Below are 25,869 nucleotides of genomic sequence, written 5' to 3' on the forward strand. Positions count from 1 at the left end.
CTGTGGCAAGTTAGTACGCAAAGTATTAATAATTTTACTGGTCGTCGTGTTGTCATGTATGCAAATTCTTATAGAGTCTGTGAAGTTTTTTATTGCTTCGTCAATGTAATGTTTAGTTTTAAGTGGAGTTTTTAAGTCCAGTTTGTTTTCCAAATCATTACGAAATTTGTCCCAGTCAACTCGTCCTTTAATCAACGCCAACAGTCTAAAACAGAAATAATACGTTACCGAAGGACAGTTCATTTGTAGAATATAAAAACATTGCAGTTATTTACGCTGGTAATTTTTGACTATCTTTTGTTCATGTTCGCCAAACCCAAATTGCATCACTCACTCTCTTTCAATGCAATTTGATGCAATGATCCGTGGTTTTGAATTTGGAAATGCCCAAAACTAACTTTCCCTTTTGCCAAACCTCTGAGGTCAGCGTCAGCGGCAACAAATGAATTCAGGCGTTGCGATATCTTCTTCGGTCTAAAGATATGTTTATTTTCCCAAAATATTTTTAAACCTCAATAGCTTATAATACTGACCGGCAAACAGTAGTTCTTATCGGGTGGAAAATCAAAGATTGGTTTGAAATCGTATAGAACTCCTGGTCGATTCTATCTTCAAAATAAGATATAGATTTCCTATTTATCAATTGGGTGGCAATAAAGTTTTTCTTGTTTTAAATTTCATTTCTGCTTCTGAACGTTGAAACTTATAAAACCTTCTTTTAATACAAGATTCCCTTGCATCGAATTTATTCATTAGATTTATCTTTGGATTCAATTATACTATATACCTTCAATGGTATACCGAGATGAAATGGCTTTATTCTACTTTTCGACAGAAATAGTTCTTTCGTGTCTTTTTCAAATCTGTTTAAACTGGATATTGATGAAATTCAATGGATTGTAGGGGTTAGCATATTTTTTGGAACTTCGGGACAGTATCTAAAACGAAGTGTGCGAACACGAATGTAGTTGTACTTCTGTAACGAAAAACCCTAATCAGACTAAACTGCTCTCACCACTCCCTTCAGGATAACAGAAAAAATAGATTCAAATATTATACATAAAAATACAATTTCAAACGAAATCTAAATAAAAATCATCACAAGACAAAAATATAAAAACAATCAACAATACATTAGATGTACAAAATTTAAATTCATGTTAACCCAATCTCATAAACACATAAGACACAATTAACAACAGATTAAATTATATGGATTGGAAAACATACTACCTGCTGAAAAGTCTGAGAAAACTAACTTACTTTTCTCTGTTTCACACTCGCTTAGAATTATTCCAAAACATATGGGAATTTATCATTTTCCAAACGACAGTAATTAAAATTTCTAGTTAATTATCTCAATTTAGATTTTGTTTAATTTAGTGTCTAATAATTAGTAAATTTTTTTTTGTTTTAAAAGACTGTTGTTTTTATTCTGTAGGGCCTGAATATAATAGATTGAACCCACTATATAGATCGATAGATAGAGAAATAACCTGGAATGGCCGGACTCCTTCTATTAGGCGAACTTAACACTAATGAGACCTTCCGCTTCTTTGGATGGTGACATTTGTTGGAACAGGTTTACGATAAAACTCTTCGCTAGAGGCGTGGATCGATCCATCCATTCCATGTTACGAAATCGAAGCGGCTGCTGCAAGTCAAATGTTAAGTGCTCGTTTTCGTGAGCTTGGCTTCTTTGGAGTGGCTATTAAGCGTGGCGCGATTTAATTTATTGCATACAACCTCGAAGTTTGGCATTTCTTAAAACATTTCTAATAACTTGGAACCGTGTTCAATCGATTATATCCTAGATATTTAAATGTCATTGTTACATGAGAAATTATATAAATTGAATAAATTAAATATTAGACAGATTAATTAACTAGTGAAAGGAACCTCAGTTCATGTGAATATTTTGTTTCTTTTTATTTTACTCTTTGTTTACGGCATTTAGCACTACATATGTAAAATATGAGCATTGCAAAATGCTAGGATTATACATTTAATACTATTTGATATTATTTATGCTAATATTTTAACTGTGGCTAAAAACGATCAGCTTTCATCTTATGATTTATCTTCTTCACTTCCAAAGGTACGAAAGCTTTCGAATCATGCAGCAAATTAAACAAAATTATTTATTATTTATAACAAAAATATCCGTATAGTCTCAAAATGTTTTTAGTATCTTTACACTCCTACGTTTCAGCCACCTGGGCCATTTTCAAGGATCTTCCATTATAAATTAATTCTAAAAACATTATTAAATATTAATTTTCCTACCATATTTACACTATCACAGCCAAACATTGGTTATGACATTAATTTTAGGCTATTATGCCTTTGTTAATTTTTATCATGAGTAAATTACTCATAAAACTTCAGGTTTGCCATATCCTCATACTATTTTCAATTTTATTCTAGTTTAATTATTCATCCATATTAGTATTTAAAAACCTATCAATTTTAATTATATATTATTTATCAAATTGTTTGTACCTGATTTGAAATTGATAGTATAATTAATATTTTCTAATGTATAAATAGCACCTAAATTTTTTCTTTTGAAGTTTTTTTTTTTTTTTTTTTATGCAAAGTCATAATATTTTCAAAATAAAAATTATGCCTATTTTTGGATACATGTTACAACAATGCTGTTTTATTTTGGTCTTTATCGTTATTTTTTACATCATTACTATGTAATTTTTCATAATGTTTTTAGAATTAATTTATAATGAATGAAATTTAATTAAAAATTTTAATTGATACATCCCCGAAAATGGCCGGAATGGCTGAAACGTAGGAGTGTAAAGACAATAATAAGTGTTGAGACTATATGAATATTTTTGTTATAACTCATAAACAAATCAGTCTTAAACAAAAATTTTCATTATATATAAAAAAGTATTTTGTCAGAATCGAAAAATTTAACCTTGCATTACACGTTTTAGGCATCAAGGAACAAATTTGTTTCCATGACCCACCCTCTGTTGGTTTGTAATCAATTTGTATTAATCAATGAAGAGTGGTACACAATTGCTCACAAATTAATTTTGTCAGATGCTCTCCTCTACTTTCGTGTTAAGTTTCGAAAGCAGCTCATTTTGTCCAAATTTAGAGATTTGTGTTAAATGGAGGTAATGTCATTTTTATCATACTGATTATTCTTCTATGCATGTGAAATCTTTCTGGATACACATATATTCAAAAACGGCCCTCTTCGTTGATTTAATTCTCAAACGACAAATCATTAACCTTTATATAGAGTTAGCCTTTTGGACAATTGCTAATTTTGAAGGAGGCGTAGCAACAGACATATTTGTTTATCATTCATATCTATTTCAAGCGGAGGGTACGAAAAAAAAAAGACAATTGCTAAATCAACTGGCATAAGCCATCACAACACCACCTGGCAGGTCCATCACATCACCTTAAAATGCAACAAGGCAATCGAAGGAATTACAAACTACCAGATATACATATATACATGTATTCAATTACTTATTTCGTCAGAGAGGTACGAAAAAAAAGAAGAAAAAAAAAGACAATTGCTAAGACATGGAATTAGCAGGATATATACTTCCTCTTATTATAGTGACTTATTTACTTAACAAATGATTTAATGTTGTGGTTTTCATTTTCATTATTTTATTGACTGATTTCAAATATTATATTAAAAAGTCTACAAGTAAAAAGTGTTGCTTTGAATTATAATTTTCTGTTTTACAAATATTAAGATGTCTATTAATATTTATATTCAGAAACTTTCTTTTCTGTGTGTCATAACTCCATGATATTAAACAGAGCTTAAACAAAAATTACGAAACATATAATTATGCTTTAGGAAGATTAAAAAATAAGTTGAATATTATAAAGAGACATTAATGTAAGTATTCAAAATAAAAAGGTTATATGTTTAAAACGCTTGAAGGTACTTGTGTTGCGAACTTGATAAAGACGTTCTGCTTCTTGACTAACGTTTATACAGAGTGGCAGGAGGGGTCACCAACCACGCTTAACCGCTAGAATTTTTCTTCAACCCAATTAATGTTCAAGTATTCTCGTAATAACAATATTATTTATTTATTCGGAAACGAGTCAAATAACAACTGGGCCCTACTGCCTTGGAGTAGAACGAAAAACTACAAAGAAAGAATGAATAAAACATTTAAATGATACCTTATAGATATCTTAAAGTAACTACTAATAGTACAAATTGAAAATGAAAAAGCGATAATTAACAAAATAATGTCCATATGTATAAATTTTAAATGAAAATTAAGAAAATCTGTTTACATTAAAAAAAAGGGTACAATAATATTTCCGCGGCGCACACTTTGGGAATTACTGATATAGATGAATGGAAAGTGAATGATTAGACGGGATTTAATGATGGGAAGGGTACTGGAGCAGTGAGTGAATATAGAGATGGAATTCCTTAGAGAGGATTTGATAATGGAAGATACTCTTTGGTGGACCGTTGTGTACAAACATAAGAAGTATCTTGGCAATTAATGGAACATTTGAATTGGCAGAGACCTGAGATGTATCATGGACAACAGGTTTGGATAACTTGGTAAAGGAAGGATGCCAAGAAATACTTACTACAGTAAGACATAATAACTTAAACTTTTAATAAAATCGGAAGAGGTGTCCCTGAGTATCCCAAAGATGAATCCTACGAAGTATTAGTATATTAATTAATCGTTTTAGTTTATCCTCGAGTTCTTCAGAGACATCTTCATATACCGTACAAGTGGAAGAATAAAAAGGAGATGACCACTAGTTTTGCGGGTTAAAATGGTAATTAGGGATGAAAGTAATTTAGCTGCTTCAAAGTGGAAACGTTACTAAAAGAGATAAAGGAGACCTGGTTCTTCTAGAAAAAAGGGTTTTGTAAACTGTGATTCCGAGATTTTTGATAGTTGGATAGATTTTTATAGGATTATTAATTGGGAGCAGAATTAGGATATAATGTAAAGTTTGGAAAGTTTCCCGACTACCAGATTAACATTTCCAATGCGTTTAAATAATTTTTTTGGGAATATTAATAAACGATATTCAATGTTGTATAATTATATCACAATTGGTTCCGAAATTGTAGATCTTTAGACTGAACTCGGATAATAATTCGTTACTGATAATCTTTGTTACCGTTTCTTATCTTTACTACCATAAAATCTCTCGTCTTTGCCTTTTGTTTGATAGCTTCTTTACGTTTGTCAATATTATAATTGATCAATGTCTCTACTGTAACAATAGTATTTATCGTTCAATAGATGGGATCTGTCCCCGTTTGGGTATCTGTCACATCTAGATAGCTTTTATTACGTTGTGGTCTTGGGGCACAATAGGTTGCAAATGGTAGGGACAAACTTTCCATGAAGGAGATAACAAAAATAAACATCTTATAAAATGACTTATAAGTCAGGAAGTTAACAGTAAAATAAACAACACTGGTAATTATCAGTAAACAATCCTTGGTAACCATTAAGGAGGAAAATCGACAGTTAAACCTCGAATTTGTAGGTTGGTGTTGCCTTAACCGCTGAACAACTCTGTTTTTCTTTGTATTATTAGAAGGATATTAAAAGTCTTTATAAAGAATCTCAAAATGAACAAAATCCTCAATGAAAACCCTAAATGTGTAAAATTGTGTATAAAACACTCAAACCCAGCAAAATCAACTTTATAGCTTAATTCATTATATTAAATCGTGAAAAAATTGTCTAACTTTCTTGAAAATTACGTTTGAGTAATACCTTAAGTACGTCTGAGTAAATACGTGAAGTAATGAGATTGAAAACGCTTAGAAATAATCTAATTTTGGCAAAAAAAAGTGTTTAATATGCAAGAAAAATGAAAATCGTACAATTTAGCTTAAACAGAGCAAAACGTGTAATACTGAATTTCAATATATTATTCCATGGATTGCGAGTCGGAAAAAAATGTTTAAAACATGTTACCCAATGGAATAAAATGTTTAATGACATGAAAATTCTGCCTCTACTCATGATTTTATAACACCTCTGTTGTTAAAGAGATTTCAGTTTTTCACCTCACCCAGATCGAGGCAATTACCGGGCAAAATTGGAACTTGAGGCCGAGATAGGAAGAATTAAGCTAGTGAATTATTTAATTGAATATTAATTTTTACTTGGGTGATGTTTATTAATTGTTTTTTTCATGAATCATAGACAAATTTGTAAACGAAACAATGAATTCACGATTAAAATTAACAAACTATTTCGTGATATATAAAACTAGTGTCAATAGAGCATCCTCTTAATGAATCAAATTTCTGTAGAGGTCTGGCTGAATTTGAAGTTAGTGAAAAAACGATGCTATTGCACGAAAATACTTTAGTGATTAGTCTTACGAAGTGTATAGTTGTGGTGCTGGTACTTAATGCTTTCTTACACATGAGTTGTAATTTTTAAGTCAAGCCTCCTCCTACTTTAATCATCAGGATTTTAGCCATTCTCTAATATCTAAATGTACATATTTATTGTCTGCGCCCACCTCCTGTCAAAAAAGGGAGGGAATAGTTAGTATAGGTACTACGTAAACTAGTAGCTAGTACTAACTGGTATTGTTGTTGGGCACATAACTCTAGGTATGTTTTAATAATTACCATTTATATGTTAAACACTCCCTATCTTTTATAAGAGATGAAAAAAGGCGTGTCATGGGGGAAAAGAAGGTAAAACATAGTCCTAAAACTATGCGAGAAAAACTAAATACAAACTATGACAACTTTAAAAAAAATTAGTTTCATTTATAGCGAGTTATGAGACAATTGTTAATAGTAATTTCTGTCCCAATGGTTCAATAATTTGTTGTCATCTCCTGTATTATCATAGCTGTGGATAGAACCTATTATCGACCATTATTTATGCTTTTTCTATTTTTACCCACCAACAATTTTTAAAAAAATGTAATATTGTTGGTTTTTTTTCCTCAAAAAGTATGAATGTGATAGTATCAATTAGTATTTTCAAAATATTGGAAAATTTCAAATAATTTTCATAGGCCAATACTTTTATAGAGTGCTGTCAACGTTCTTTCCACCAGGAACAACCCATCCAGATGGATTTATTATTTAATTTAGATTTTTATGTGATCTTTATTTATCTATATAATCATAAATATATATTTAAATGCTAATTTTGGGACTCTCAGATGTAGCTTTAGGAACAGTATGCTCGCTGGCAGTAAGGATTCGGATGGTGTTACGTGGCATCTCTCGGAACGCGGTAGTGTTCAATTATGTCCATCTTTAAATGCCAATCTTGGGGTCATGCGGCCAGTTTCAAACAAAATTCAAGCCACCCTTATTTTATCTAAAAGTGAGCATTTTAAAATATTTATCATGGGCCAACTAAACATTCAGTTTCTATCAGATTATAGAAAATTTACTATAGAAAAAAAATTATAAAATCTATAACCGGTTTACGTACTCAGAACATAATACATAAAATGTTACATATAATAACCACAGTTTCGAGGAAACAGGGCAATAAAGTTACTTTTTCTTATTAAAAGTTGTATCTAGATAGAACCATACTACTAGATCCTTCATTTTTCAATCGATGACTTTGAAATTCGTTTGGAAACTGGACAGATTCAGTGATTTAGAAGATGAAATAATTTTGCCGACTTAAATAAAACCTCGTTATCTAAGGCGAGGACGTGTCAGTTCTATTTTGTGTTAAATTAGTTCTAATTTATTTCGGGGATTAAAAATATGTTAATTTATAATTATTTTTATCAAATACAAAAATATTAATTTGAAAATGGAAAAAGAGATTCCTTGAAATCGATTTTGTCGTAATTTATTGTGCATTTGAACTTAAAATTTTGTCTATGATAGGTAAACGAATAGCCTTCCTTAAAAAAAACTGAACTGTCAAAACTGAAATTTAGAGTGTGAGGAAGTGTACTCGTTTCTTTCTCACTTTATTTTATATTTAACTGTATATTTAAACATACTATCCAAATTATAGTCTCAAAACATTTATTTCATTTACACGTCCAACGTTTCGGCCAATTCGGCCATCTTCAGGGACAATCTTAATTTACTATGAGACATATCATTTAACCATTTAAAAAAAAAAAACTCCATACAGGCTATTCTGCCCAGGTCAAAACATTTATATCTAATATGTCAAAAATACATTAAAAATCACAGTCAAATTATTTCTGCAAGTGACCTTACAAGTGAGGTTGTAATAAAAGTGTATAAAGAGTGGTAAAAGAGAAATAATTTGACTGTGATTTTTAATGTATTTTTGACATATTAGATATAAATGTTTTGACCTGGGCAGAATAGCCTGTATGGAGTTTTTTTTTAAATGGTTAAATGATATGTCTCATAGTAAATTAAGATTGTCCCTGAAGATGGCCGAATTGGCAAAAACGTTGGACGTGTAAATGCAATAAATGTTTTGAGACTATAATTTGGATAGTATTTTTGAATTATTTAGTAAAAAATTGCCAGTCTCAAGAAAGAAATTTAAAGATTATAAATGTATATTTAAATTTAATTCACGTTATAGTTTTAAGTAGGCGATAAAAGGTAATCAGCGAATTTCTACAAAGAGTAAAATTTTCTGTATATTTTTTATTTTTATCAATTTTCAACTATATTTATTTGTTACTAGAATAAACATATATTTTGTATGTGTGTGTGTTATGTATGTGCGTGTGTGCTGTACTTCCTTAGGTATCTTTATAAATAATTCAGTATATAATACTTTTTATTATATCTACAGGTATATATGCTAACGTAAAAAATATAGTGACTATAAAAAATAGAATATAGTTTATTTATGCTATAATAATTTTAAGATCGATGAATTTTCCTCACTGTAGTTTTGTAAATACTTCAAGAAGGAATTTTTATTTATTTATTAATTTTGAAAATCTGATACAAAAGTATTAAGTTGAAATATATTACAATTATATATATTGAAATACTTTGATATCATATATTATTTATTTAATATATTTTAATTGAGCTCAATTTTCGATTAACCGAGTTTGGTACACAGTCTAGATGCATGGTTTCATATATTTACATGTCTTAAGATATATGAATATTTTCTAAAATTTTCTTTTCGGATTGACTAATTGATAATTTAATTCAAATGCCATCTTAATATATTTATTTTTTCTTCGATTTGAGGGAAATCCTAAAAATTTGTGGAAATGTTGGAAAAGGACAGAGAGGGTATCAGGATGGTAGAAAGGCGGTGTAGGTACGGGCCCAGCTTCTAGGCCCTATGACCTCCTGCTACCCAGACCTCCCAGGAATTTTCTTTTTTCCTTGGAATGCCACTGAAGGAGAAAGGGAAAAACAAAAGTCACCGCATTTTCTTTTCTTTCATTCTTCATGAAAAAAAATTAAAATAATAAACAATTATTCACACAGTTCCATGAGAATATCGGGTTACATTTCGCTGGCTTCATTTTTCTTTTATTTTTATTACTAACGAGCTGTATTGTTATTGAAATTTCAAAACTGTTTTTTCCGCCTTACAAAATGTTTGTAAATAGCAAACGTTTAATTTATTCAGCGGTGAAAGCGTGACTTGATGGCGTTACTGCTTTGAGCTGTCATTAGGAAATATCCAATTGTCATTTTTTGTTTATATACAGAATATACAACAATTATTATTAAACGAAGAAATGTTTCATTTTATAGCGTACTCTGTATTGTTTTTTTTTTCCTGTTGCCTTCACCGTAGTCGGATAAAAATTAATCAGTTTGGTTAAAGTTTGTACGTTTATTCATTCTTGTATTCTATGTTTAAAGAAACTTCTCGGCAGACAAACAAAAGTTGTTTGTCGAAAATTTGTTTAGTAATAATAAAGTAAAATTAAAATAAATGTTTCTCTCTATCAATCGTAGGTTTGTCTGCGTCGTTCACTAATCGAAAAAGTTATCATTTTTTTATAACTAAGACTAAATAGGCCTGAGATAATGTGTTTTTTATTGAAACGAAAATTAATAGATAATCTTAATTTAAATTACTTATTGACTTTTTAGAAATACCTGTAAGATTTGGATTTGGAATATATATATATTTATAATGGCTTAGTAAAATGAAAAAAAAACTGTTATACTGTAAAATGTAATAGCTACAAACTCGTAGTTTATCATCAGTTTGAATTTTCAAGTAAAAATAATTCGATTTTTGAACAGTGACAAATCTTACAAAAATAAATTATATTTATTTTGTATTTGACTTATTCCATTGATTTCGCCATAAACTCTTTTTATTCATAAATAAAAAAAGGAAGACCTCAGTAGAGAAAGTAACACACCTTTCTACGGTACTATTTTTGGTAAACATCTGATTAAAAATAAAATAAAAACTTTGTTTTTTTTTCAGATGTGCCACTATCAACTGCGAAGCGGCAGTAAATTGAATTTTTGTGTTTTATGGAATGATTCGATTTTGAACTATACCAACGTATGAATATTTTTCTCTGTAATAATACATGCCCTAGTGTGTATATTATACATATGAGAAGTTTTATAAAACTAGTTTATTGAAAGAAATACAATTTTAACATAATTAAAAAGTATACTACACTCAGAAAAAAGTCGTACTATATATTCGTACTATAAATGAATATATTGAATGGAATAGCTAGAAATTGACATTTGTTTTAAATAAAATAACGCAATAAGAAAAATATTATCATCATATTAAGAATAACTATTATTTTTTTATAAAAGTTTATTAATAATAGAGGATAAAAAAATAATAAATTAGAAAAATCAAATAATTTAAAACGAAATTTGTAATAATAAAAAAATATATACGTGTTAATTAATTAAGGTGTAGGAATACACAGCCTGTGGTAAAAAAATAATTGGGGACGAATTAAGGGGAGAAGTCCCTTATGTAAGGATAGTCATCTTATGTCAGTCCATTACAGAATCCTTTCAAGATATTGGTGACAAAAAGTGCTGTTACTATCTATTAACAGAAAAATGTACTTTACTTCAGCATATTTCCTGTTCAGAATAGCTTTAAATTAGATTTAAAGGTTTATAAATATGAAGGACGACAAATCCAAATTTTATTTAGGGGTTTATTATTTCTAATTTTGTTGTATGTTTTTATGGATTGAGTTATCAGTTATGCTTATGATTGCTGCACAAGTTGTCACAATAGGGAAGTTACATATTGTAAAATACTCCAGCATAAATAGCTCTTGAACAATGTTTGTAAAGCTCATTTGCCTCGGGGTTTGTTAAATGGTTAATTTATGCAGCTTTCCTAACGGGTATAGATTCCTAGTTTTTCTTAATGAGGTCACATCGAAGTAAGAAAAAATATTTCTATTCCCTTAACAGAATTATTGTTTAGTACCTAGGGTGGGTGTGAGGGTATGTATCAAGTTAATCATTTCGTTATAATTTTCTTAAAATATAATTTAATTATATTCTAATATAATAAAAAAATTACATTTTTTAATATTATATCAATTATATTTTAATGTTATTTAATTATACTCTAATATTATATTAAAAATAATTAATCACATATTACCATTATGTGATCAACTGTTTGTTGTAACGAACTAGACGCTGCTATGGGCGTTGATAACGTCCGGATTTAACACCCCAAAGTCCCGACGAGCAACTAGAAGCAGCTAACAACTTACTTATAGATTTGTTTATTTAGGAGCGGTTATATGATCTTCAGTTTCTGGAAAGAATTTTTGGTTCTATGTTATGTACTGTTTACATGTAGATATTAACAATTGAAATATTTCTGTACTTCCACGCATAAAGGAAATATGTCATATTTTCCTAAATCTACAGGAAATTAGTACTTCAAATTTCAAATTTTTTATAAGAATGAATTTCCAAATTTTCTCTGTAACTCATCAGTATTACCTTTACACGATCAATCTGAGCTTCCATCCTTGGCTTTACTCTCATTCCATCTGATCGTGTACCAGAACGGGTAGCGAATGTACCACAAGTATACAGATGTTATAACAGATCTGGATCGGCTCTGGTTATATATCTAGATATATTGAACCTGTATGCAAATATTGCTAGCTTTCTCATCATTCAATTTCGGGAATCATTATTCGTGAATTCCTGCTGCTATTATCATTATTAGAAACAAAATGTTTCTCCTTTTTGATCTTGTTCGCTGTTCTCCAACACTTATTAATCGTCATTTAATATGCATATACGATATCGACTCACGCAATATCTTCATTGTTGTGGAATGGTTTATTAAGCCATAGAAAGCCGAGCGGTGGAAGACAACACACTGGGGAAGAGGTTGCGTAACACAGTAAGGAGTAATAGTATATTCAATGATGGCTGAGTTACGAGGGCGGAGAAAGGTACTGTGAGCAGATTCGTTAAGTGGAAGAAAGCTTTGGTCAAATTCTAAAACAGTTTCAGGTCCCAGCGTACGTGACTCTTTTCGGTTTGCTTGTTTGTATTCCGTCCAAGGAGGCGAATATTGGGGATTGGTGTTTGCAATATTTTGGTTCCTGTAGCTAAAAATGAAATAATGTTATCTATTTTGTTGTTCTTAGTGTATATTGTTCTTTTATCCTTAATGCTTACATTAAATTTCACAAAACCTTTGTATTACAGGCAATATAGCATGGAATCTACAAGATATATTAATATGATCATACTATAGCTCTACTATGGAAGGGAAAAGAAAAAAAAATTTGCCTGTTACAATATGTGAACTAAATAAAAAATAAATTAAAAAGATAGTCTGATTTTACTTTAATTAGAACAATTTTACATATTTGTGCCTTTATTGACCAATTCTTCCTAAAAGAAAATTAAAAAAATACTGTTCGTTCCAAATATAAGAAATTATGTTGTTCCAGAGTTCAATTTTTCCTCTTCAATTTACTGAAGTTTTGTGCAAATCATTTCTTCATTGAAATCCCCTGCAGAAAAATCCATCACAGCCCTCATCCTATAAAAAAGATAGCACTGATGGACTCCGCGTAGATTGGATATGCTATACTATAGTAAATGTCGTATTAACTAATCTATTGGGTTTTAAAATAAGTCCGTAGCGTTTTTCAATATTTCTATGTTAATAAAATCATGTTTACATATTTTTAAAAAAAGGGTTATTTAAGGTTCATCTGTTTCAACCTAGATTCCTTACCTTTAAGTGGTATTTTGCTTGCTCAAAATGGAAGAAAAAAATCATTTTATGACTTTTTATTTCTGAAAAGGAAAATCCACTGCACAGACGGTTAACAAAATTTGCAGTGTGTATAGCGATGATGCCTTGGGAGAAAGCACCGTCCGTAAGTGGTTTGCTCGGTTCAAAACTGAAAATTCTGACGCAAAGCGCTCGGGCCGTCCTTCAGCTGTTGATGACCAAATTCAAGCATTGGTCACAGACAACCCTCACTCTACGACACGGGATATCGCAGATACGCTTAACATATCTCATGCAAGTGTGTCAAATGATTTGTGTCTCATAATCGCAAAGGCATAGTATTCCATCACGATACTTCATGGCTGCGATGTGATCCCTCACTCACCCTATTCACCAGACCTTGCCCCAACAGATTTTCACTTATTTCAGGCCCTTTAAAACTCTCTTAACGAGAAACACTTTAATTCACTCGGGGACTACAAAATACTGGTGAGTTCATTGCGTAAAAATTTAAGAAGTTCTGGGAGGACGGAATTAAAATACAATAACACAAATAATTTTAGGGCTTATCTCAAACCCATATATCAATCAAAATATGATTAATATAGTATTGTGTATATAGAATTGTGCGGGTAAAACAACCCTGAATTATTTTGTTTTTCTACTGCACTATTATACTCCTGTTTTTTCGTAATAAATAATTGTGACAATTATATTGATATTAATTTTTATGCTAGTGTATGCAAAACTAATTTATTATGATTTACTATTCCCATTTGGTTAGTATTTTTTAGCGTGCTGATATGAGATATGTTATCTCTGTTTTCAATTAAAGTGATCTCATGTATCATAGTCCTGATGATTCTTCAATTAGCGAAATATTAAATGGTTGATTATTTACTACAGTTTGGGAGAATAAAGTTTATTTTTTTTAATACTTTAATAATATTAATTATTTTTTGTTTTGGTTCTACTCGTAAAAGGTTTGAAACTAAATCATTATGAGCAACCTGAATCATGACCATGAATCAGAACCAGTTGTGCGCCAATCTATCGTGATTTCTGCCTTTTTTAATATGTATTCAAACTAAAGGACATTCCTCTTGAAAGAGATGTAGTGCTGTGTATGTTACGAAAAATCCTGAAATTTCGAGAACAATACATAGGAGACCGGAACTACAACAGTTTCACTTTCCTCTAAGGAAACAGAGAAAGTTCCATTTGAATCCCTTTTTCTCCTTTTGAAGCCGCCTTTATTTTCCATTTACTTTTGTTTGTTGTCTAATTGTGTATTCACAGCTCTCCTAAGTAGGAGTTGCCAATTGGGATCACTATCTAGTTGTCCGCTAGGCTACGCTGGACTGAGTGTGTTTTAGCATGTTTGTTGTTTTCTTTGTGCTTTTTCTACTAAACTCTGTAAACAAATCTTAAATTTTTGTAAAAAGTATTGGATATGAATATCCTATACATTATATTCTATTAATCAAGCTATGAGTCATAAAAACTCAAAATAGGATAATTCCTTATTACATTTTAAGAAAAACTGTTATATTTTACTTATTATATTTAATTGATTTACTTGTTTAACATCTGTATATATTAATTAGTCATTAGAAAAAATAATTGTCTTATTTCTTATCCATTCTGCTCAAATACTTTAATTTTTATGAAAGTAAAAACAGATATACTTTATTATATCCGATATTTATTGGATATAATAAAACTATATTTTTTTCCCTTTCATTTTAAATATTCATCATAATATATTATTACTATTTATATATCACTTTACATTTTTAAAATTTTTTTTTTTTTTTCAAATTCTCACTTTCAGTCTGTTCTTTACAATTTTACATAATAATAATAATAATAATAATAATTTTGTATGTATTATCAAAAATTCAAAGTTCAGAAATATTAAATTTTAAAGGTGACTGTGGTAAATACCTAAATAGGTACTATAAATAAACTGATATTATATAGCTATAAATTCAATACAGTTGAATGTAATTTTAACATATTGCATCAATAAAAATATTTTTATTTAATAGAAGGAAATAAAATGTTTTTCAAGTTACAGTCGGTGATCTTTTTACTCAATATTTCTTTTTGTATTTTTCCTTCCTTTTTTTAATGTCTTGATTCTATTTGAACCTCAAAGGTAAAAAGAAAATATATATAGATAAAACGTGGTCCATGGACACCTGTACTTTTAGGTATTAGAAATAAATTTTTACTAATTAGAGTCCAAACTTTTCGAAATCTAGCATTTGGTGATTTTGATATGTACAACATTAAGGAGACCACCAATAATAATTTCAACTTTGTAAGTATTCTCAATTCTGAGATAGTGTTATCAAAAAGTCAGAGAGTGAGTACTTACAAACAAGTACAGGCTAGTTTTATTTTTATTATTGTTATTGTTATTATTATTATTGATTGACGCACAATTATATTTTATAGTTAACGGTATTATATAACGGCAGTATTATTATCTAGGTGAAAACATAAGAGCCACAATTGTGAAATCTGCAATAACTGTCAGAATTGAAAATTGTGTTCACACGTTTTCACACAGTAAAAGATAATTACAAATGAATTAACGATAATAATAACAGGACGATTAACTCTTAATTTTTAACTTTACAAAATTGCATAAGCCAACACAAAATTTACATGTACATACTCTATTTATATCATTCCATGGTATAGTTTGTTTAAATGGAATGATATGAAGTTGTGGGTGTATTGTTAGTCCTTAAGACCGCCATATGGCATAAGTTTATGACATCAGCACCTCACTCCCCTCGGAAGAATTTTTATTTATTGAAATATACAACTGTAAAAAAAAAAAAAAAAAAAAAAAAATACAATAAGTAAATGTGATAAATATTTTAGAACACATCATGGAAAGGAAACATCCAATGGTGTTACTGCAACTAAGAATAAAACAGAAAGTTTTTAATTTAAGAATTAGCTTTAATTATAGGATTAAATCATAAGGCCAAAATATTTTTTTTTTGCTTACCTAAAAAATGTAATTTTAATACATCATATTTTCAAGAATATTGTTGAGTAGAAATATTATTTCATGAACTATTAGTTCGTGTACTGTGTATTTTTTAAACCGTACAAATGGTATAAAATATAATATAAAATAAATTCAAAAATTATCAAGCGATCAACTTAATTTAATTTTAAATACTTGGTATATGTAGATTAACCCTTCTAATGTGAATTGAAAATAAAAAAATACATTATCAAACAATAATGGCCATAAATAACAGTGCCGCCATGAGGTAGAGTGAGAAAATCAAGTTATTCGGATGTGCACACGATTGATGGTTTCAATAAAAACCATGAAAGTGCTTCTAAAATGCAAGTGAAAACACAATTATTATAAATAAAACAGCTGCATTATTGAAGATAAATAATTTGTATGTTTTTTCTTATCTAATACCTTTTGATGGTATTTAAGACAGAGTTATACCGACTATGCATGTTTATATGGACAGTCAAGTTATCCTAATAATAACATAAATTAAGACTACTGATTTAAGTTATTATTACTAATTTACTAAACCACTAAAAAGAAAAAAGAAATGAATAAATTTATTCTCTATTATCAGCCGTGTGTCGGTTCTGAGGTCTGAAGACAATGTTGGTGATCAACCAGCCTTACTCGGGTACCTGGCCCTTCATTCTTTATGGGTATGCTGACTATATCATGTATCTATTATATATCTGTATGAGTATGCTGACTTGTCCTCCTTTGACAGTTAGACAAGAAACAGTAGTTCTTTACCAAATACTGAACCCAAGACCCTTCGTACGTTGTAGTGGTTAGCCTTTCCTATTTAAATATTCATTACAAACGTTTAAAAATAACGAATCATAAATAATTCTGATGAAACGTGAAAAGATAAGTAATGTCGACATTAGGGAGGCTCTGCGAAATAAATCTTATCTGGCCTCACATATGCGAAGCATCTCATTTGAATGATACTGTTTTCTTAATAATGTGGTAATTCGCTAATCCTTAAGCATGTTGATCTTATCTCGAACATTGCTATAAGTCTCTATCGGCCTCCCTCTTATATCTTGGTGACGGAATACAATGACCTTCTAAATAGGAATGAATATATAATAGTATATTTACAAAATTCACTCCAATTCAAGAGCATTTTTTCTTAGATTAACATAATAGCATATGCAAAAAATATTACATGTACATTCGCTGGCTATTTTCCAAAATATAGTTTGCCACTTTTATACCAGTTTGATAACTGTTACAAGTAATTGATTTTCGCTAAAACATAAATAAATATTGGATACACTGTATACGATCTACACACCGCTGTAGAAACTGCTTTCACGGTAGGTTGGAGATGTAATAAGAAAAGAAATAACTGATTTTTAAAGTACTCCACGGTGGAATAATTTTGAATATAAATAGGAAAGAGAATCCAAAAGGACTTAAAAAAACAAAAAACAAAGATGGACGATGAGATTGATCATGTTTGAATAAGATCGATGAATTACTGAGACAATTTTGATCCAATCATTCAAAATTTGAAGTATAGTAGGTACTGAGAAAGTGAAGGGGAGTCTGCGAGTACTTCGTTCATATCGTGCGTTTCACTTTTTTCTTGCGTGGCTATTGCGAAAATAATGGCCAAACAAACTTTCTGATTATTTCGAATCCAAACAGACATTGTAAATGAAAGTTTTAAGAGTATCCACATCGTTCGATACATCATTTATTTATAAGCGCCACACTTAGAGTATAGAGAGTCTTCGTGATTGATGTCAGTCATCTTAGTCTGCCATTTGAATAATGAATTTCATTCCGACTGACTGCAGGGGTCCTTTATAGAATGATCTACAAAAGTTAGTACTTTATTTCACATTTCATTTAATTGTTTACTGTTTATTCTTTCATATTTATATTGCACTAGTATCTAATATGTTTCAATCGTTTAATCAATTTTAAATATTTTATAGTTAGACTTTGGAATTCAATGTCCTTTCAAATTAACTCTAAGTTTTTCCCGTTGAATTACTTTATTTTCTTACTTCTATGAGCGGGTTAAATTCCATTAAAAGTTATTTAATTTTAAACTGTTGTAAGCAAATGTTCCATTTTTGAGTGATTTGGTTCTACTTGCAGCTGTTTAGAGTTGCCAATATTTTTTTGTTGTTTTCGATGTGATATACCATAACTTTGTATTGTCTCGAGTTTTTTTTTTTGTTTTTATAGTCTGGATTGGTTACTCAGAGTCAATTTCATTCCATATAGTTTTATTCTTAAAAACACTTAGTAGGTTGTATTCTAGTAGTTTGAGAGTAAATAGTGAAAGATGCGATGATTAAAGTAAATAAGGAGTCTGTTTTGCTCTAATAGATTAGAAAAGGAAGACACCTTGGATGTGTTGTCGTCGGAAATCAGGGAGAAACCACGTACTAGCTGGAGACGTGAGAACGTCTGCGAATCCCGCATAGATGAGTATATTTCGACAATTTATTTGTATGATCTCAAGTTCATCAAGACATAATAGTTCTGGAGAGCCATAATCAACGCGAGAGGAAAGGAAGAAGGAGACGATTGTAGGCAAATACTAAGAAATCTCTTGAAGAACTTTTCAAGAATAAAACTAAATTTTCTGGTCTTTTAGGAAGTATAGGACAGATGCTTAAAAATGATTTCAAAGGTTTGATGTAAATAAATAATTTCTGTCCTCTTTACTTCGATTTCTGACTTGAACTATTAACATGGATTTAACGTATTTACTATAAAAAATACCAAACGAAATATTTATCAGGAGTAATCAAACTCCTTATCGAGATTGGAATATATACATTTATTTTAGAAATGTTATAGCGGAAACACTTAAGGTAATATCTTGTGTCCCTCAATAAGGATTATATGTCTACACATGAGTGAACATTACTGTAAAAAAAAACCTGAATTATTTATCAAATCACTTCCATACAATTCGATATGTTTTTGCTTTACCAATACTTAGGGAAAATATACTATGTATAATTTATAACTATATTATTTATAATGATAACTCAAACAGTGTTTAAATAGCGTAACCATCATCATTTCACCCTAAGTAATAAACAAAGCCTCCTTCAATCACTACCAATAGGAAGCTAAGTGATGATGGGATGACAATAGTGGACTCCCATTTTGGTAATGTCTTCTTCACAGAAGAAAGTCAGGATCGTTTGTCCATTAAGCACTTCAACTTTCTCCTAGACTTCGCTTTGAGAAGTACCAACCTCTAGAACTTATTCCTTACTATGGCTTTTCAATTTCAATTTTTTCCAAATTTCTCAACGACAAAAATGATTTTGCTTATCCTATTATGAAATATTTTGATATTCCTGATTACTTAGTCATTGGATTTGAACCGTTCACTTACTTGTGGCGTTTGTTGACACTAGAAAAAATAACTTTCATTCCTATTCAAATACAACATTATATCGAGTAATGATTTCAAAGGTGTTAGTTTTAAATTTTAGTAAAATTAAAAACCACGATTTTTGATGTTTGAAGTGAGTATTCAAATCTCAAATTTCGGTCCTAATTTTTTTAGGTATTCAAATTATTTTTTGAGAGAGGGAATGTACTTTATGCACTCATATTGCGTGATTTTATTATCTTTCCTGATGTTTGGGCTTAGCTGAAAGGTTTTAACAGGCAAATACACGACTTAGTGACCGGGAACAGTATTTACTTTTTAATATTTCCAAGGTAGGCCCTTTTTGCGCTAAGTCGGAAGTGTAAGTGGGCCCCAGATGGTTCAATTTCCGTTTTAGTTGTAGCTAGCTGTAGACTTCTATGGGTACGGGATCACTGTCATAAAGGATATTGTTTAAATATTTATAAAGCATTGGAAGGATTATTAGTCTATGATAATTAATTGGATTCATCTGTACAGGTTGAAGATAAAAATATTTCAATATTGTGCAGCTTAAATATGGTAGTGAAATGAAGTCATTGGGGCTCTGATGGTAAAGAAAGGGAGAGTGGACAGGACCGGTCTTCGACTTCCTAGCAGCCTTCCACTTCCTGCGAATCCTGAATATGGAATGTGGAAGTCCTTGCCGATTTGGGTCAACAAACTATTTTATAACTGGCCAACTTGGTCCCATTTTCGGTTATCTAATTTAACATTTAATGACCTAAAATTACGTCTGGAAGAAACTTGTATGGCGCCAGTGGGCGTCATAGCTTCTCTGTCTGTTGCCTCTGTATGTGCCTCTGTCTCATTAACGCAAAATTTTATTTTGTTTTAAGCTTGAGCTAAACAATTATAACACCGGTCAAGAAGAGTTTCGTGTCTGGATTGTAGATTAATTATCAATAATAAATTTTTAATTTTAAATAAATCAGAATAATTATTTTTGTGTCTGGGTTCTTCCTTCTGATTAATAAAAAAAAATGGTTTTGCTAGATAAAGTTTACTTTTATAGAATTTATGATGACATTTAAGATTTTAAACGTGCAACATTGTACAAACGATAATGGCACTTTTTTTCAATTATTAATAAATAAGAAATAAAGAGCTCAAGATGTCTCAGAGATCTTTTGAAATGACGGATAACAAAAAATATTGAAAAATTGAATCTGATAGACAAAAATTGAAATGCTTAAGTTGTAGTTATTATTTTGTTATGAGATTTTGATAAACAGAATGATTAAACAATGCAAACAGCATAAAACTTCTTTCATGGGCTGAAATTAAAACTAAATTAATTTATTTTGAATTCGTCATGTACGATTCTTATCGTAGAGCGAACATTTTTTACGACACTTCACAAAATAAAACAATTAGAACTTTTTGGGAAAAAGGAGCAATAGTTAGAGCTTTTTTTTTAAAAAATTAATAGACGCACAGGTTTTAAACAGATTTATAGGCATTTTGATTTTAAATTGTATTGACTTTAAAAACAAAATTGTTAGCTGTTGTAAGGAGCATAGTTTCGCTGTTATTTAGAAAAAAATAATAAAAGTAAGCTAGTCTCGCTTAAAATCCGAAATATTGTTCTAAGTTTTCCAAAAATATACTTTATAAGTATCAGATGGAAGGTTTGGTTTTTATTTGATATATATAATCAAAATTTTAACAATTAAAATTCAAATACTAGTTAGAGACAAATAAGCGGGTTTAGATACAGACCACGTCATCTTCTTGCATAACCAGTTGTAAAGAAACAGTTATTCCTTATGAAGTTGTACTTCCTTCTTCAGTTTTAATGGTACAAGCTTATTTATTATGGAATATTGAGAGCTAAATATGAACAGTTTTCACCATTGATTGGCTCGTAAACATTAAAATTTAAATAATTGAAAATTAAAAGAATATTGATCCATAATTTTGGACCGTTTTCTCATTTTTCCAGACAAAAGGATTTACGCATTACGGGTATTTTTTTACTCTTTCAACCATGCGATAATTATAGATTATGGTTTTTTCACGACTTCATACTATTCGTTTTTGCATTAATCTTTTGATGATTCCATAAACTAGCATCCTTCCTTGCTAAAAGGTTGCAACCTTAGCAGCTTAATGTAATTTTAACTACTTCCCATGTCACGATTCGTCCTTCCTTCATTTAATTATTTACATACACCGTCAGTCCTTTTGCGTTGTTTCTATAAGTTCTCTTTTTCAAAGCAATCAAATAATTAGTTTTTTTTTCATCATAAACACTTTTTCTGAATATTTTTCTGGATTAGACGTTGAAGATTAGTTATGAGTCTATATAAGCAACCGATATGATTCCTGATGAGATGCAAGTTTTTGTAGTCGATATTACCTTGAGTATTTAATATATATATTATATATAATTATTATGTTTGGAGAGAATGTGATTGCTGAATGGATTAAGACGAAGGGCCCAGACTGCTTGGTTCAGAACGATTCCCATATGCGCTAAGAAAGGAATCTTGAAATTCCCACTCTTTGGTTGCATAGATCTTCATTTGAGGATTTCAGGCATAATTAAAAAAAAAATTAAGTGTAGGGCAATGCTATATGTCACAATTCTTTCCAAATTTTTTAAATTATTGAATCTGCTGGTTATTAACAACCTATTGTTAACAGAACAAGTGAAAGTCTTGTTCAGTCGAATGATTATGTATTTAAATCTATTAAACAGACATTTTCTCTTCATAAAAAAAAATATTTTTTTTTTAAACACTAACAAAAAAAGTCTGAATAAAACAATTTTATCAGGTAAAATAGGAAAAAGATATTAAGAATTAGTAAATATTAAAAAATAAATTATAGATCTGCAAACAATCTCGAAAAAATTCTTTTCACTTCATCATTAGTACTACTACGTAAAAAAAAAAAAAATTGTATGTACTTTTGAATAAAACCAAGGAAAATTCGTGCCAAAGTTGATCAAAATCGAACTATGCGTTTGGTCTTGTCCGTGAAACAACTAGATTTACGATCTTACCGTAGGTCCATTGGAACTACCACCATCTTGGATCAGAATTGTCAAATAAAAATCCCTGCTCACACGATCTTTTCTTGACTTCAAGAAACAATTATGGTAAATTTTAAGAAAATCGAAAGTGTTTATATATTACGTAATATTACGTGTTTTATATCGAATGGGAATCTATCCTGCAGCAATCATTGAGATCGTTTGGACCTTATGAAGATGAACTCTCCTATTTCTTCTTCAGTTTTCGCCTAATAGGCTTTTTTTTGTCAGCTTTTTTACTTCTGGAATGTCTTAAATTTTCATTATAAGAAAATTCACAAATACGGCACTGTCATCTTAGATCAGAATTACAAAGTACAAATTTCCATACTAACGATACTTCAAGGAACATTAGTGCTAAATAAAAAAAAAAATTTTTTTTTTTTTTTTCTTGATAGATTTATTTATTGATAGATATTACAATCTGCCACACAGTTGTGGGCAATAGGTGATATTGATGAATGATCTCATACATACTAAAATAAAAAAAATAAATAAGTTAAAAAAAAAATAAAAAAAAAATATAATAAAATAAAATTAAAAAAAAAAAAAAAATTAAACTCCATGTTTGATCGCAAGCCCATTACAAACAGACAGACGTAATTCTAAACAGGCGACTTGAAACTGAATTGGACGAATAAATAATGATAGTGTTTTCTGGTACATTTTTTGGTCTGTAAACCTTATGTGAGACTACCAATGTTCCTGTTTTATCAAAAGATGTTCTATACATTTTGTCTATAGTGTAACAAGAAATTGCTTAGTTTGGAAAAAAAATAAGGATATAAATTAAACGAGTTGTTTTATTATATTGTATAGAATTTGTATTTAAAATATTTATCAGCATTCTGTAATTTGTAGTGGGTCATTTCTATAAATCATATTATCGTTTAAGCTGAGATACCTGATGACTGAAAAAATAAACAATACGATTTTAAAAATCTTAAAAAATAATAAAAATTAACACAAGGTGAAGCATTGTGAAGTATATAATATATTTGTATAAAGTTCTTGCCACCGAAGTGTAGTAGTATCTATCTACTCCTAATGACGCCTTGTAGTTGGTATCCTTGAAAACCAGCCCAACCTAGAGGCACTTAGAGACGTAAAATCACGGCGCTGTTCTATTCCAAAACATTCATATTTTTAGGAAAACTATTCCTTTATTCATTGTGTATTACTTTATTCCTTTGCAACCGGTCAAGGTTATTCAATAAAATCATCAAGAGCCGGGTTTGATTTTCAGCCACACAATAACGGATTTTCTTTCCAGAGAGGACTGAAACTGACTCATTAAGGATAATGCCATAGGATCGTGAAGTTGAAAAAAAAATGAAATTATGGTTATAAGGATTGGATTACCTTAAACCGGTTTGAGCCAATACACAATTATAAATCATATTGTGAAGATAGAGCTGTTGTATATTATTTCTGTTGTATAGAATTTTTGAAATAGGTTAATATAATATAGGTTGATATAAATTATAAATAAAATTAAATATAGAAATTTAGCTTGGTTGAATAGGTAATAGATAAATAATCTCAAATTTGTATTGCATATTAATTCGAATATATGGAACTCGTGTATTTCACTCTTAATCAGAAATCAAATTTCAAATAACACTATTTGATTGAATACAAAATTTTTTATAATGAATGCAAAAAGTGCTTTCGAATATATTGTACGGACTAGTGATTGAACTGAGTTATTTTAAGACGCATACTTTAAAGTTATATCTCCATTGTTTCCCTATCACTTACTTCTAAATCTGGCTACTATTGCTTGGTATCCACTTGGCATCTTTTTTGTACGACTATTTTCTGGTCACTGCTCTATCAGAACCTGAAAAGAAATTGGCTCCTGTACCATCCTCTTAAATTTAAAGTACTGTTATAAACTGATTGTGGACCCCCCCCCCTCTCTCTCTCCCACCCCCTCCCTCCCTGTCTCCCTCGCGGGAGTACGAATTATTTTCGAAATAAGGTTGGTCTGAATTCGCTATAACATATTATTTCATAATCTAATAAATATTATTTAAAGTAAGGGTTGATGTCTGAGAAACAACAATCATTTTTCTTTTCAAAAGAGAATGGACCAGTGGAGGAAGTGATCGCTGAGCAAGTTAGGGTGAGGGTTCCAAGGCTTTGTGGATTCGAATAACATCTTGATCCTTCAATACTTATTCCCTGCCCTGTACAACTTGGTCATGAATCGTGTTTGTGGTACTTCGGAACCACAGCACGCCACCAAAGATCTCCAAGGTCTATCGTGCCAACAGGAACAAACAAGTAATAATAAAAAAACTTACATTTACTTTCCAACTGCGACGTTAAAGAAATATTTTAATGCTTCTATTTTTAAAAATATTATTTATTTAAAAAAAAAAATCGTATCATTCCACGCAACGGTTTTTCCCCAGAAAGTTGTAAAAAGCTCTTACTCGGTACCGCACTCAGGAAAATGAGCCATTCCTGACGTATTGAGTCCATAGAAAGACTATCAGCGTCTATAAAAAGTTAAAGGCGTAGATAAACTTTGCCTTGTGAAACAAACAGGACCGTAAAATCGTGGTGAGTTAAATAATGTTTATATTATATTATTTTCAAATATTCGGTAATATGGTGAAAATGCGTTTGCACACGCATCCTGGATATAGCTTTCTGAAGATATTATAAATATGCTTTATAAATCATATGGGGTGGGAAATAAATGTATAAATTCCGAATTTTTAAAATAGCTTCCTCTAAAGTAACCTTAATCTTGTATATAATTAGCCTCATTGTTAGAAAAAAAAATGCTTATAAACTATAAAATAATTCCATAATTACCTTAGGAAAAAGAAAAGGAGAAATATTTTCCCAGGTTGAAATCGAATTTTCGAAATTAAGAGTAGTAACGTAGACTGATTTTTGACACCATATACAGGCATGTTAAGTCGTGGAGAGTGACAAAAACACATGCAGGACGCTTACACGTTAATCGAAATGACTTTTTGAAGTGGAGTGAAACATTTTTTTTTTTTAATGGTTTGATTTCAAACGGTTTTCGATAACCCATCATTATTAATCCGACACGATTGATCTGAACATCTATCTTTGATTTTACTGTCATTCAACTTTTCTGACGACAATATTTCCAAGGTGTCTTTCTTTTCCAGTCTCTTAGACCAAAAAAGTC

At 30.0% G+C, this 25,869-nt stretch overlaps 1 long non-coding RNA gene across 1 annotated transcript; it reads right to left on the minus strand.

Annotated features, from left to right (window-relative positions):
* Positions 1–14,212: 14,212 nt before the first annotated feature.
* On the minus strand, positions 14,213–24,555 carry LOC136797094 (uncharacterized). Its single transcript, XR_010844916.1, has 3 exons — positions 24,453–24,555; positions 15,868–16,020; positions 14,213–14,595 (listed from the first exon to the last, which is right to left on the minus strand). It is a non-coding gene; the product is annotated as an uncharacterized lncRNA (long non-coding RNA).
* Between the last annotated feature and the right edge of the window lie 1,314 nt (positions 24,556–25,869).

This window comes from Halyomorpha halys, unplaced genomic scaffold (assembly GCF_000696795.3).
Source record: "Halyomorpha halys isolate HHAL.00 unplaced genomic scaffold, Hhal_1.1 Scaffold582.1, whole genome shotgun sequence".
Classification (NCBI taxonomy): domain Eukaryota; kingdom Metazoa; phylum Arthropoda; class Insecta; order Hemiptera; family Pentatomidae; genus Halyomorpha; species Halyomorpha halys.